The sequence below is a fragment of the Rhea americana genome, unplaced genomic scaffold, assembly GCF_003343005.1.
Source record: "Rhea americana isolate MKP2758 unplaced genomic scaffold, rheAme1 scaffold_147, whole genome shotgun sequence".
Lineage (NCBI taxonomy): Eukaryota > Metazoa > Chordata > Aves > Rheiformes > Rheidae > Rhea > Rhea americana.
The window spans coordinates 1,218,702-1,233,574 of NW_028185561.1; the positions used below are offsets into that span (position 1 = coordinate 1,218,702).

General features: G+C 35.7%; 1 protein-coding gene across 2 annotated transcripts in view; it reads right to left on the reverse strand.

The window, feature by feature from the left end:
- The window catches only part of ME1 (malic enzyme 1), a 194,956-nt gene that overhangs the window by 111,182 nt on the left and 68,901 nt on the right, over window positions 1-14,873 (reverse strand). The gene's annotated exons all lie outside the window — the stretch shown is intronic.

Sequence of the window (14,873 nt, forward strand, 5' to 3'; positions counted from 1 at the left end):
AAAAAAAAAAAAAAAAGACCCATGCTTTTCATATAAAAAGACTATTACACATTTCCATATAAATTATTTAAATAATAAATTAACACTAAGTAAATATTTCCAAAGTGCATAGATTCGATTCAATAATAAGTGCTCAATTTTGCAAGAAAGARTAAATTACAGATCTGCATGTCACTGAAGTCAGAGAAAGTGTAACTTGGTAAAGCTTCATTGAGCAATAAGAACTTACAAGAGACATTTCYGAAAATAACTAAGTTCAATTTCAAAGCTCACTGAGCACTTGAAACTATAGGGCCAAATGTGTTAGAACTATCAAAATACATTTAATTTTATCAAATGTAATGGTTAATTCTCCCTGATCAGAAAACCTGTGCTAATCTTATAACACTGATTAATAATATCTATACAGTGCTAAAGTTTATACATAGGAATAGGCCAAAGTTTTAATCTATTAATCAGAACTGAAATACCTCATATATTATCATTAAATAAAAAAATTGAAGAGCATTCAATATGTATTTAGTAAACAGTTTGCCTATTTAATTAGACTCTCCTTTTGACATGTAGAAAAGTGGAAGTTATCYTTTCTATATAAAAATCCCTTTGGTTTCAAAGTATAGAGTATATTGTACAGTGCTAAGCATACTGAATTTTTCCTTAGAAAGGTATTTGTAAATTGGTCCACTAATACATAGAGTTTAAAGCAAAATGGCACAAAAATCTGATTCCCATTTATTTTTACATGTTTACAGAAACAAAAATCAATGTAATATCTTATCCTCCTCATCAGCCTTCTATTCTTCATTTATTATACCTGACATACACAAATATATACCCAGGTCCACTTATATTTAATTTACTGCTGTATCTCATCTACATTTCTCATTTGAAACAGTGGAAAAAATTCTCCCATTAAAGTCAGTCTCTTAAACACTTAAGAAGTGCATGCCAACGATGACTTCTTTTAAGTGAACTTTGCACTAGTAGTTAAAAGGAGTTGCTCTCTGGAATCATTCCAAATCATTTCATACACCTATGATGGAATGAGTGGAGATACTGCAGTAGACTTAGATTATTTTTCTATATTTTTCTATATTTTTTACTTTGTAATTTTTACTTAGAATCTCCACTCATCCCACCATATTCATGGCAGTCGGTGCAGGTCCATGTGGGTCAGTCCTAARGAAAATTAATGACTCAAGGAAACACTTGCCAGATAGGACTGTAAGTATTCCAAGACAAGCAAAAATTTCCTGCATCACTAAAAAGTGTACTAGTCAAGATATCAAAATGAGTCCAAAAACTATATCAATTCATAAACATAAAATGCATTTAACATGTGACTGTCTTCTTTCCCTCTTTGATATACAATGTCAAAACATACAATTGAAATTGCTTACTCTTTCGGAAAAAAAGACAGACTCGTCTGTTGCAACCAACCAAAATATTTCTTAGTCTTAAAGCTAGTGATTAAGAAGCAAAAAATCCAACCTGAAGCAGTTAACTAAAGCATGATAAAGACTGTCACGTTCAAAAAGAAACATACGTGCATACTAGATAAAGGTTAAAAAAAAAGAGCAGACATTTGTGGTTAGATATTTTTTAATTGTTTAAATTTCATTTTATGCCTTTTCTCCCAGTACTGGGAATCCTATCCCTCATCCCTGGGTACAGCCTAGCTCCCTTTAGTGGAAAATGCTGCTTCCTTTCTCCATGCTCAAAACGGATGCACCAGCCTCAACAGTTATCTCTCTCAGCTGTCTCTTACTAAGTAGTGCCCATCAGTAAAAGAWTTCCACCATTCCAATGACAAAATACAGAGTTTGGGTTAATATTTACAGCATTTATTAGAAGTTCTGGTATTTACAGACTGCAAGCTTTTCTAACTGCAACTCGGTAACTCAAAAAAGAAGTCCCCAAGCAGTGAAATACTGTAAATATGCAATCAGAAAAAATGTAAATGCTTCCTTTCTGATGGATTGTAAATTTTTTTTACAACGCTKTATAGACTAATCACATAAATCACAAATACATCTTATCAAAATSCTAGCCTCAGAGATAGCTGATCTGGAGAGATGAGCATGTTAAAGAAAATGGAAAGTTTAAGAGAAGAGTTATRTAGAGGTATCACCCTTGTCTTTCTCTCCGCCCTTCCATTGACACTGACCTACTAGATTAGTGTTAAATGAAGCAAGATTTTGTATTGATTTTCTAAAGAGCTGGAGTCCAGCCCAGTGTGGTTAAGTGACCTCTTTCTTGCAAACTAGAGAGAAAGGTCTCCATGGAATAAATTCCACTGCACAGGAAAATAAATGCAGCATGGCTGCTCAAGAAAGAATTTTGTTAGAACATTTGTAAGGATCTTTGAATAAGTATTCAGAGCTTATTTCAAAAATCTGTCCAAGCAGGATCACATTCAAATAACAATGAAAAATAGAGGTTAAAGTGTAAACAGAGTCATGTCTAAAGCATTTCATTCTCTTTCTTCCACCCTCCCTCCATTCTTTCTATACATTAGTAACACATTTCTGGAAACATTGTCCTGACTGACAAGATGCTCCTGGTTTTAAGGGTCCAATTTCCTAATCAYTTATTTATTTTTTATCTGGATCTGTTTTCCTCATCTTTCACTTCTTTCATTAAAATACCTCTTACCTTTAATGTTTTATCTGCAAGAAGCTACATTGTCTTGTGACCCTCAAAAACATCAGGTTTACCATGGTGTAAGCCACAAGAATATTCAACCTTACCTGMTAGAATTGAAAGTGCTGACAGCTATATCTAGCAACAGCCACTTAAAGGTAGTACTATGCATTTTTCTCATCCATGAGATCATGCTACGTCCAGAAAAAGCACCAGCTGCCCATAGCTGAACTCTTTTATAACTGCGATAGTCTGACACAAACYGACAAAGTACCCAACTTTTTTCAAGCTTCTGTCCAAAAAAAGTTTACCTGCAAATGACTAACATCATGGGATACACTTAACACCATTAATATTTAATGCTTCATCTTATATACCAGCATAGATTTTTTTTTAATTAAAGTACCACAATCTCATTGAAAAACAACATTAAATAATTTTTAAAAGGACATTAATCTTWCTTAGTCCCAGTAAAAGAAATCATCTCCAGAAAAAAAACTGCCCTAAACAAGTAGTCAAAACCCAAGAGCTCACTTAAAACACTAAATAAAACTGTATTTAAATGAAATGYCATCATGACATGATTTTTATCTTCATTAGGACCACTGCGAAGAGGGTACAAGTTCAAGTGTCAGACCTTAGAAGGTCACGAGTTTGGGTGCATGAACAGTTCCCCGTATGCTTTATTTGCATTCAGGTTTAGGAAGATCTCTTCTCCATCCAGTCATCTGAAAGCGTTATCTTGTCACACACTTATTTACACAAAAAACATAACTGTTTTACAAGTTGTACATTTTTCACTCAAACTTTACAAGCAAAAATTAAAAAGCAGGCACTGCAGGTCTTTGCTTGCAGTCACTATGTTGTAAAACCAGAGATCTACACCATGGAATCTGGTGGAACTAAGAAGGAGTGGATGTATTTTGGGCCACTGACTTCAGTATACTGTGTAAGATTTTAACAGTTATGTCGAGGTCATTCTATATCACATAATTTGTCTCTGTTTTATTAGAAAAAAGTAAACAGAATTAAATGGAGTTTTTGTTTATCATGCTTAAAGGAAATAATGTTTCACTAGCAACTTATTTGCCTATTTTCTATTAAAACACAATTTAGAAAAATATGTCACAGAAATAGAATAATCCTTTCTTTCCCCCTCTTATAATAACAGGAGGTACTTTAACATGTCTCAGAAAATACCAAGCATTTTTCAGTGAAAAAAGTTCAAACTTTTCTCACAACCCTGCATATTCAAAACCAGTATTTGAATTATGAACTGTATACAGAATTATAAGAGGTGACTTAACTTCTCCATGCAGCCTAAATCAACAAGCTTAAAAATAATAATAATAATAATAAAAATCTTAGGCAGAGGCTTCAGTTTACTTCTGAGTCTGCACTTTCCCAAACTCTTGCACTTTGCAAGAAAGAGGCAAGCTACTCCCCTAGTTCCTTTGCTGAAATCCATTCATATTTGTATCAAAATTATACAAATGCAGCAATATAATACAAATACCGTACTAGAAACTAAGCATACCTATATCCACACAGAAAAATGGCATGCATTTTTTTCATTAAGTAGTAATAASCCTTCTGATCATAACTATTCAATAGGCCTTCTGTCATCATATCAAACTTTTAATTGCATCTTGCCACACTAGGTTTCTTTCTTTAAGTGACACTCATTCCACACAGGTCACTAGACCTGTAAGGCCCAATACTACCGAAGGGCTGATTTAAGGAATGAAGCTGAAGGAATTACAACCACTACTGACTCGCATCCTAAATTCAGCAGTATTAAATAAACCTGGGCATGAAAAGTTTCTAAACATCACATACTCGAGCCATATTTAAATACAGAYATTTGTAAGAAGCAAAGACTAAATCAAAAGACAACATCAAAAATTGGAACAGCAGCATTGCTAACACCTTTTAAAATTTAGAGTTGTTTAAGCATAAGACATAATTCAGAAGACAGGTATGTAGTAACAGTACATGAAAGACAGTGGAATATAAAATTTTAACAATCTGGGAAAAACATAACAGTTTATAACTATTACATGTTATTTAATGCTTGTTCCCTAAATGACTCATTATATATAGTTACTTTAAGAAGAAATTAGCTTCAAGTATTCTGGAAGACTGATGATAACATCTGCMAACTCTGGTTAGTTAATCTTAAAAGAATAATAGATGTCTTTTCTGTAAATTTTTACAGTGACWCAAAAGACCTATTTGGCATAGGAGTGTAGGGAGAGAATTAAAATAGAAAAAAAAAATATACGTAGTACATATAGCTGGTCATAATCACTGTAAAGAAGAAATGCTGATGTGGTGGGTCTGAACATTCAGTCTTCAGATACAGCAGCAAATCAGCATTTAGTCTCATTTCAAGGCTCTGTTTTGAAAACACTATTTCCTGACACTATTTACCCACTGTTGGCAGCCTGTGTAGCACTCTTGCAAGTGCCCGTGTCTGTCAAAGCTACTTATGAATCCCTGTTAGTACATGGACTGTTTTAAAAGTTACTACAGTTAAAAGTAACACCTACATAGCAGAGACTATAGTTCATGCACCTACTTAATGTTACAGTCTGTATTTATTTACCAAGTAAAAAAATATAGACTTGAAGAGCAGAAAAATGATGAAAGTAACCTGAAGGACTACAGCTGTTAGTCAGCCATTGGAAAGTATGAGCTCAAGTGAAAAAGGGGCTCAGAAAAGAAAGCATCATTGGGGAGGGGAGTGAAAGGCACAAAGCTGTAGAAATGCAATGATTTAGATGTTGTGGCATTTTTAAGCATAGATGTTACAACATTATTTAAATACATAGTAAGTCAACTGGGGTAGGTAGCTACTTAATATTATAATTTTTTCTTCATTTATCATTGCCTCAGCAAGCATTAGCACTCCAGCTGCTGAGCATCTAAGAAYAAAAGTAAATACAATATCCATGCTATGCTCAGGCCTTCCCAAGCGATCCCACGGCTCTGCCTGGTCTCTTTGATGACAGACACTGTGTGCTTCAGAGAAGCCCCAAGCAGGCAATACTGCAGCTAGAAGAGCTGGCCCAAACAGGCCCGCGGGTTACATGTACTTTCCAGTGGACTCCCTTTGCCCACCAGCCATGCTGTCATTCACTTCATGTTTCCTTTCCAGTGATTTCAGATGGAAAAATATCTCAACCCAGCTGGATTGAAACTTGGGAATCCATCAGAAAGATATGCATTTTCAAATATATCTAGGGCTGCCAAGAGACCTTACTTCAGGTCTCAGCTCACCCCTTGTCAGCCCCAGGAGAGAACAGGGAAGTAGGCAACCACCAGCAGCTACTCAAACATTAAATACTTGCCACCATGGCAAAACTCTACCAGCTCCACTCCATCTCTAGGCAGGGGAAAGATCACGTAGATCATTGATCCATCTACCCTTCGCTGTACGAATTGGGCTTGAGAGCTTGCACACAGCATGTATTTTACATATGTACATAAATAGAAGGTAAACAAGAAAAGGAAAAGAGAAAAAAGCTGCACATAGGATGCAGCTATCCTGCTGCTTTTCTCCAGCATGTCTGGACTCTCCCAGCCCTCTGAGAGCATAGTTCTTACTAGCAAAGCATATAATCTCTACATTGCTGCTTCAAGTGCACAAAGACTTGCAAAAGGTACTCTTTTTGCTTGAAACACATTGCCTTTACTTTTTCCAAATGCCAATTGGATAAACTCAGGCTCCATGACTGTGCATGACTGTACATACAGCCTAGATGTATGTACAATAAAAATCAACACAATGAAGTAATTCCTCAGCTGCTCTCACTCAACACAATAAATGTTTTATTGCAAAAATAAACTGAGTAAAACATTACAAGTCTTACACAGAAATATTTCTAAAATAAACATCTTATGTGGTAGTTAAAGCAGTTAGTTTCTTTTGCTATATAACTCAAAAATCTCTGCTTAACTTTGGAAACCATAATGTGAATTGCAAACTACGTCAGATAAAAATTAAGAATTCTTTACTGTAAAAGCAACATTTAATGGATTTGTCATGTGCAGGCTTTTTGCATCAATTTAAAAGAAACCTCACTATTGTATACCTAGATAAGAGCACAGTTAGTGCCTCTCCTCCTTTATGGAAGCAAATCTCATATTATGCTTTAAATATTCAGATTGTAATGAAATATTCTTTTTGTATAGCAAGRGATCAGATAAAACTTAAGATATATCTCCTTTATATTGTTTCTTGAAAACTGAATTTTCTCATTTAAATATATTCCTAAGATACCATTCATCTAGACAATCAGTTTTTAATGTATCTGTTGCTTAATCACAGTGACATAACTGCAAACCGGACCTGTTTGAAAAGGAAAAGGCAGACTGTGAGAAATACCGTTTTTAAGAGTCAGAGCTGTTATGCTCCAGAAGCTACTTAAATTCTTCTGACAGCTGCTCAATAAATAACTTAATTACTCACACTCTAATAGACACAAACAGAACTATTTGAAGATTATGAATGAGAGAATAGTTTACCAGAGCTGGACACATTCATTTTTAAGATAAAAAATAACCTACTGTTCTGCTTGAATAGCTTTCATGTTTGCTTTATTTTATGCTGTTATTAACTGCATTGAGAACAAACAACAWCAGCCATGTATCTACCAGGAATCTCGCTATGCTAATGATGGGTTTTTTTGGAAAAAAAAAAACCTTAAATGTTACTTTAAAAGTGTGAAATCAACAAGTGAGGTCACTAGCCTTCTGTTTACTTCAATGATTTGTGCTGCCCCAGCTCACTGGAACATGGAAGATTTCCAGCATTTTAGACAATAGTCTCATTTAAATCAGTTTTCATTGACCTTTAAATTACCATCATTTGTTCTCGATAACCACTAAAAAGGACAAAGTGAAGCCTTATTAAAAAGGCTTCTTTTAGAGCATATTCTACTCAATTTCCATTTTACTAAAGAAATCACTCTGAAAACAGACCAAAAAAATAAATGGGAGTTGGTATGACACTATCTTCCATTCRTAAACCTGACCTTAGCAACTGAAAAGTAACCATGGAAGCAGCTACATTTGTGTCACAACACTAAAACAGTACTCGATGCAACCAGCTCCCACACTAAGGGGTAAAACAGTAAAAAGGAAGGCAGATTAACGTAGAAGGTATACAGGTTAAAATTGCAATATAGGACTGCCAACAAGCTCAGAGCAGAGGGGTTTTACTTGTGCTTGAGCTGTCTGCGTAGTGCAGTCCGTAACACCTGTGGGACATGTTCAGGTGGCACACAGAAAACTAGGAAACTAGTAGAATTCTACAGGAATTCTAGTAGACTGTAAAGGATTATTTTATAAAAATGATACAGCTACTATGCTGTTTAAAAATGTGAACCAGAGGTTTCAAGAACTGCAAATTTGTAAATAACAGTATTTTTTTTTTTACTATACAACAATTATAAACAATTGGCCAGATATGAATCATGAATTGTTACAGATCTACATATTTGGAAGAATGAAACACAAAATACCAGCTCTGGGTGATGCAAGCTGAAAAGCTACCGAAATATAGCAGCAGTGTAGTAGCTCTGCTGCCATACACACATGCATCCTAACTCACAACAACACTCAGCAAAGTTATTTTGCCTTGTCTTTATACAAGGTAAAAATTTGGCACCCAACTTGTATTTTCTCTACTTTCTGGTAAGAAGTGTAAGCAATAAAAAGAAAATACCTGTTCTAGTGCAGCTTACCATTCCTACGATTTTTTGGACTCTGCTCTGCTCTAGCATACACACAGGTTTATTCCTGCTTTCAGTGGAAACTGTATTATCAGATAGATATCAAAAATAAGTTGTCTCGTATTTCAGCACATAAAGGCAGACATAAGAGTCTAAGGAAGCGTAGATATTAACTTATCACTTGCACATTTTAAGATAAAATGGTTAATCTTAGCACAAAGCAAAATCAGCTTTCACATAATTGCTTTGAGTAAGAGAAGTAACATCAAATGCAATAACATATTTATAGGAAAAATATTTTCTCTTTGTCAATTCAGAGTGCACCATATGCAGTCATACTCAGTTATTTTTCGAATGGAGAGATAGTACTGAAGTTTCCTGACACCTTTTTTAATATCCTTACAAAGTGGACATTTTCTTYCCTATAAATTTTTACCACAAATAGAACTGAATACAGTAATAGYATGAGTATTGTATCTTTCAATTACTAAAATAGTAAATATTAAAAATAATGCAATGTGAACTGAAAAGTAAACAATTCAGTCTCAGTTATTTCACAGAAACAGCATTCAAACCATTTTCTGCCTTAAAGTTTAACTTTTAGCAATTGGTAACATATCAGTTTCAGTCTTCCCATTCAGATAAAAAAAAAAAAAAAAAGACGGGTTTGAGTTTCGTTGCCTGCTACAGCGTGTAGCCTTTTCCTCAGGATCTCACAGTGAATCGGGAGTTTCTTAGAGAATCATTTGAGGGAAAAGCATCAAGTCTTGCTAATGCAAAATGATCTGTATGATTGAATTCTCATATGTTCCACCGTTCCCATATTTGTTGCGGTGATTATTATTATTGGCTTACCTACGTGTGCCCCAGCTCACATTGGACAAGGTAATGGCAAACCTGCAGGAAAGGTAACTCCCAAGAGGGAGCAGCAGCAGGGGGCAAGGAAGATTATCTGAACCAAGTTTCAAAAACCAGCTGGTTCTGAAAGCAATTGTTATTTTAAACAGCTGATTCCATCAAAAAAAACCCCAAAYTGCCTGCAGTGCCGCTCAGGCTGTGGGATCAGGTGCCAGGAACAGAATGGAAAGGTACCAGCAAAGTCATCATATTTCGCCTCCCCTTCTGCCCTTCTCTAGCCTATGGCTTGCAACCAGATCCCCAGGGAGCTCCCCGGGCTCGGCTCAGCTTCCCTGGAGTGCAACCACTGAGTGGCTCAGGAGCTATAAAGTACAGCAAAATGGGGTTTTGAGAAGAGAGAATTCCCTTTGCCTGTGATTTCACTCTGTTGCTCATCCCTGGAGAGTGCGAGTACAGCACACCAGTGTATTCTGGTCCACTTTGAATGGTGTTGAGGGCATATGCATTCCCACACACACTCCCCGCACATATTTTCGGTCGTATGTTCACATTATCCTTTTCTTGATCACAAGAAAATACTAATTTTCAGTTTATCAGGATAAATGATGGAAATTTGTGCAAGACCTATAGCAGTAACCTTTTATAAGGCCAGTTGCACAAAGGGAGAGAATTTGAAAGCAAATTCATTGTTATAAAGAGGTGACAAATACAATTTTCAGTTACAAACTGTGTTGCATTGAATATACGTATCTTCTCTCTGTTGTAATTAGTAATGTTGAGAGAATAGGTATAGTTTACTTCTGATACTAGAGGAAATTTGTCCACTTTTTTAAATGGCATCTAAAGGTACATATTCAAATTATATTGTTAAATGTTCACTAACTACCAACACTGTATAAAGACCTACTTGCTTATAAAATATAGTTGATATAAAGACAATGTTTCTGCAATAGTAGTTCCACAATTTGGCAACTGCATAAATTGAGACCACAAACTCCACAGTAGCAACAGCATGACAATCATAGAATCAGTAAGGTTGCAAGGGACCTCTGGAGATCACCTAGTCCAACCTCCCCACTCAGCAGGGACACCTAGAGTATGGTAGACAGGGTTGCACCCAGGCGGGYCTTGAAGATCTCCACAGAAGGAGACTCCACAACCTCTCTGGGCAACCTGTGCCAGTGCTCCGTCACTCTCACAGGGAAGAAATTCCCCCTCACGGTCAGGCAGAACTTCCTGTGCTTCAGTTTCTGCCCATTGCCTCTTGTCCKGTCACATGGGACAACTGAAAAGAGTTTGTCCCCGTCCCCTTGACACCCTCCCTTCAGGTACTTGTACACATTGATAAGATCCCCCCTCAGTCTTCTCTTCCCCAGGCTGAAGAGGCCCAGCTCTTGCAGCCGTTCCTCATAGGGAGGACAGATGCTCCAGCCCTCTGATCAYCTTTGTAGCCCTACACTGGACTCTCTCCAGTAGCTCCATGTCTCTCTTGTCCTGGGGAGCCCAGAACTGGACACAGTACTTGAGATGAGGCCTCCCCMGGGCTGAGTAGAGGGCCAGGATCACCTCTCTCGACCTGCTGGCAACACTCCTCCTAATGCAGCCCAGGACACCATTGGCCTTCTTGGCCACAAGGGCACATTGCTGGTTCATGGTCAGTTTGCAGTCATTGACCTGAGTCTTGAATATGTCCGATCCCATACTCTCACGCACTTTTCAGTCAGCAGTCTAGATTCTTACCTCTGACTTTGAGAGACTATAAACTGTTCAGTCTCTGCATAGGTTGAATTTTTAAAATCCAGCATTTTTACAGTTTTGAGGAGGCTGACTAGTTCTTCGAAGTTTTCAGATAATGCTTGTCTAAGTATTTTGGCTCCAATTCCCATTTTGCAACCTGATAAATAACAAAGTTATGTCCTGCAGTTTTGGCTTTGTCCAATTTCTACCAATCGAGACTAGTTATTTTCAGCAAYCATAGCAGGGTTCAAATACAGATACAGAAATATAAACACAGAAATACAAATTTGCATACTCTTGATTACATTCTTAAAATAGTTTCCTTCAAATGTACAAAATTCTTAAAGATAACCACATACAATTTCCAGCCAGATATGACGTTAATTTGCAAACAAATATAGCTTTTGAAATATCACTAATAACATAAATGTCAGTTCTAATGCAGTTTACATAGTCTGCTTCCATCTTTATTGTATAACGCACAATGTTATGACATTTATTGGCCTAGAATAAATTTACTCATTAGTTCAGACCGACTCTTCCAAGTTTGAGATGCTCCGCATATATGAAGAATCTTAAAAGCTTGTTTTGCTTCTTTATGGAACAATATTCTACTAGTTAGAAACTGATTCGAGAATTACTGCTGCTTGGTGTCTAACAACTTATGTTTTAATCTCATTCCAGGTAAAGAAAAAAAGTCTATGAGAAAATATGGCACTGAATTGAAATTCAGGCCGCAATGTTTTTGTAAGTTTTTGCTTTCTTACTGATATTTTTATGCCTCACTCCTCAATTTAGAAAAAACCCTCAGAGCTGGCCAGTTAGCCCCTATTAGGTGAACAAGCAGCAGGTGCTTAGTTAGTAGCATGACACATGAAAAAAAAATGATCAAGCAAATAAATGACCATAAATATCAGATTATATTATAAAGTGCATCCTAGAGTACACATCTGGGTTTCAGGAAATCAACTGAAGTTGACAGAAATTGCTACTGGATAAATAAATTTGAAACTAAGGTTTCTATGACTGTGAACATTCTTCTAAAAATTGCCAAGTATTTTTCCCTGTGGCAATTTTTTCCAGGCTTCTCAACTGACAACCTGAATATCAAAGAATATTCATTCAAGAAGTATTAAAATGGATCTCTTGAAAAATATTCTATTACACTTATGCATGAAGATTTATTCTRTCATTCTGCCCTCATGACCAACAAATCAGGTTTTGATAGCCCCGAGGAAATACAAGAAGCCTTAACAGCAGATGGGGAATTTCAGGCCTGAGTTAGTGCTTTAAAGTAACACTAAGTTTCTCTGCTAACAAGTAATCCTATCACAGAACTGACTTCTCAGGTTAGCAACTTTTTTTTCCACATGAGTAGATTATTGTTTATAAATGTACATGCAAGAGATTTAAAAAAATCACTGTCTAGCAACAATGTGACTGGCTTTGCACCAAATTTAGATTATGAATCATTGTATTATTGTCACTATGAGAAGTTAGTCCTTACAAACTTTTAAAAATGGTATGTTATTTAAATTTGCCTTTTGTCATTATTTTAGGGTTTGGTGGAGATCATTGAATGATTTGATATCATCACCATTTGAAAACCTTTTTATGAAACTTAAAAAATGATGTAGCTTTAACAATAATTTTTATTTAGGCTACTGAGTGTATATTTATACACATTCAAAAAAATCTCTTTTAAAAGTATTCAACATAAGAACAATCAAAATGTTAAAATCCTTTACTATCACTTTTTGTCTACTGAAGTATTATGTTATTAAATAAACTCTTTTTTTCTCATTTCTTATAACAGTCTCAAAACCTGCTTGGTAGTCTATTTTACTGTAAGAAATAAAACGAAAAGAAACTCCAMCTTGTCTAATGACCAGCAGGACACCTAGCATGTCTATCCTGTTTTATTTCTTTACAAAATCAAAGGCTGAATCATAGCCCTGATGAACACACAGACAACCCACTTCCTAATCAAGCTAATCAACAGCTCAGTAGAAACTACCCAAAGGCCAATTTCTGCCAAAGCTACATCTCTATTTCAGTTAAAACTATACCCCAGAGCAGACAGCAGTCTGGTGGTGAGGGCATTGGTCTGGAGCGTGAGCCTCGAGCTCAGTCAAGTTGATGTTCRGAGTCGCATCTCATTCCAAGTGAGTCTTGGACTCCTGGCCAATCTGTTTCTCCATAATTTCTCTTTCTGCCTAACCCAGGGATCCAGAACAGAATGAACTTCCCTGAACAACATTGTGCAGGAAACATTTCAACTTCTGTATTCCCAATTTTCAAAGAATTGTCTTCCCCAGAGGTTACAGACCAGTTCTACTTGGAGCTCCCAGAGTCCAACAAGAATACGCCCCACCACTTCCCAATTAACGCCAGTTGACTTGTGTTTTAAAATTGCTGCTAGCAATCTCATACAAAAAGTAATCTACATTCTCTGCATAGAGCACATTGTACTACAGGTAGAGTTAAACTTGAGACAGTAGATTAAAAACCAAACTGTGGATCCAAACATTAAAATGATCCTATGCATTTTCTTCTACTAATGCCAAATTTAATAAACACCACATGCCACAGTCAAGTAATCCATGTGATACTCAGCAACAAAGTCAAAACAATTTCCAACTTCATTTTTTAAATATACTGCCCTTCAACTACTGTAGAAACTTTATCTTCTTTTATTAAACTGAAACAAGGCCAAAGCCGAGCTTCAACCTAGATACCATAAAATCAGCTAAATCAATGAATACAATCCTTTTAAAAATGTTTTAATCCTCATAGACTCAATAAATACATATGAAGCTCAGTACAGGAAACACTGAAAAATARGTTAGTCTTGAAAAATAACAATTTAGTTTCCAACCATATTTGTAACATTTTCATGGAAAACTCCAATTGATTTTGACTGAAATGCTCATCATCAAAAAGACTATAGTAACTAAAATCTCCTAGGTTAGAATCTTAGCTGAAATATGAATTAAGCACAGAACTTAAGCTAAAATATGTTTTATTTTAGAAAATTCGATGGCATTCTGGAAGAACTGATCAAAATACAGATAAATTTTGTTTTAATTTCAGCAGTGTTGTGGTAGCCTGCCTTTGGCATAAGAAGGGTTCAGTCCTACATCCATTACACAGCCAGCTTTTATTGTTTCCTTTCAGCTTCTCAATTTTAACCAATTTGTTACAATTACAACWACTGCAGTGATTTCTGTCATTCTACCCCCACATTTTCTATTATCAAAAATACCAGCAAGACCATAGAACACAACCAACCTGACCAGCACTATTTGTTCTCTAATTTCTTTTTATCCAGTGTTAACAAAGTTCCACCAACCCCTCCCTGAAATACATTCAAGGATAAAACAGAAAGAAATTTTTAACAAGGAAAAAAAAATAGGAACAGTATATTTATATTGTTTATATAATGTGTATTTTAATTATATGGGATCAAAACTATTTAAGAATAAATTAGTCCTTTTCTAACCCAACTAGAAATTATCAGAAACCTTTATGTAAAATTTCAGGGGAAAAAAATTGAATGGAATTCCAAGGTAACATTTTTAGCATTAAACATCTGGAATATATCTGGCTCATTGTCAATAAAAATTAACCTCATACGTTAGAGGAAAATTCTTTTATGCTTTCCTTTTTATATAATTACTTCATGACCACAGATAATGTTCTTCATTTCATAAGGTTAGAATCAACAATTTGGAAAAAATGCAGCAAACAATTATATCAGCTGACAGAAACAGCAAATATTATTACAAGCCTTTATTATAAGCCTACATAAAACAACAAAAGGCAAAAACAACAGAGGATATGGAACRAACTTAGTGAGGAATCAGTCAAGGCAGACTTAGTGGTTGATGAGGGTAT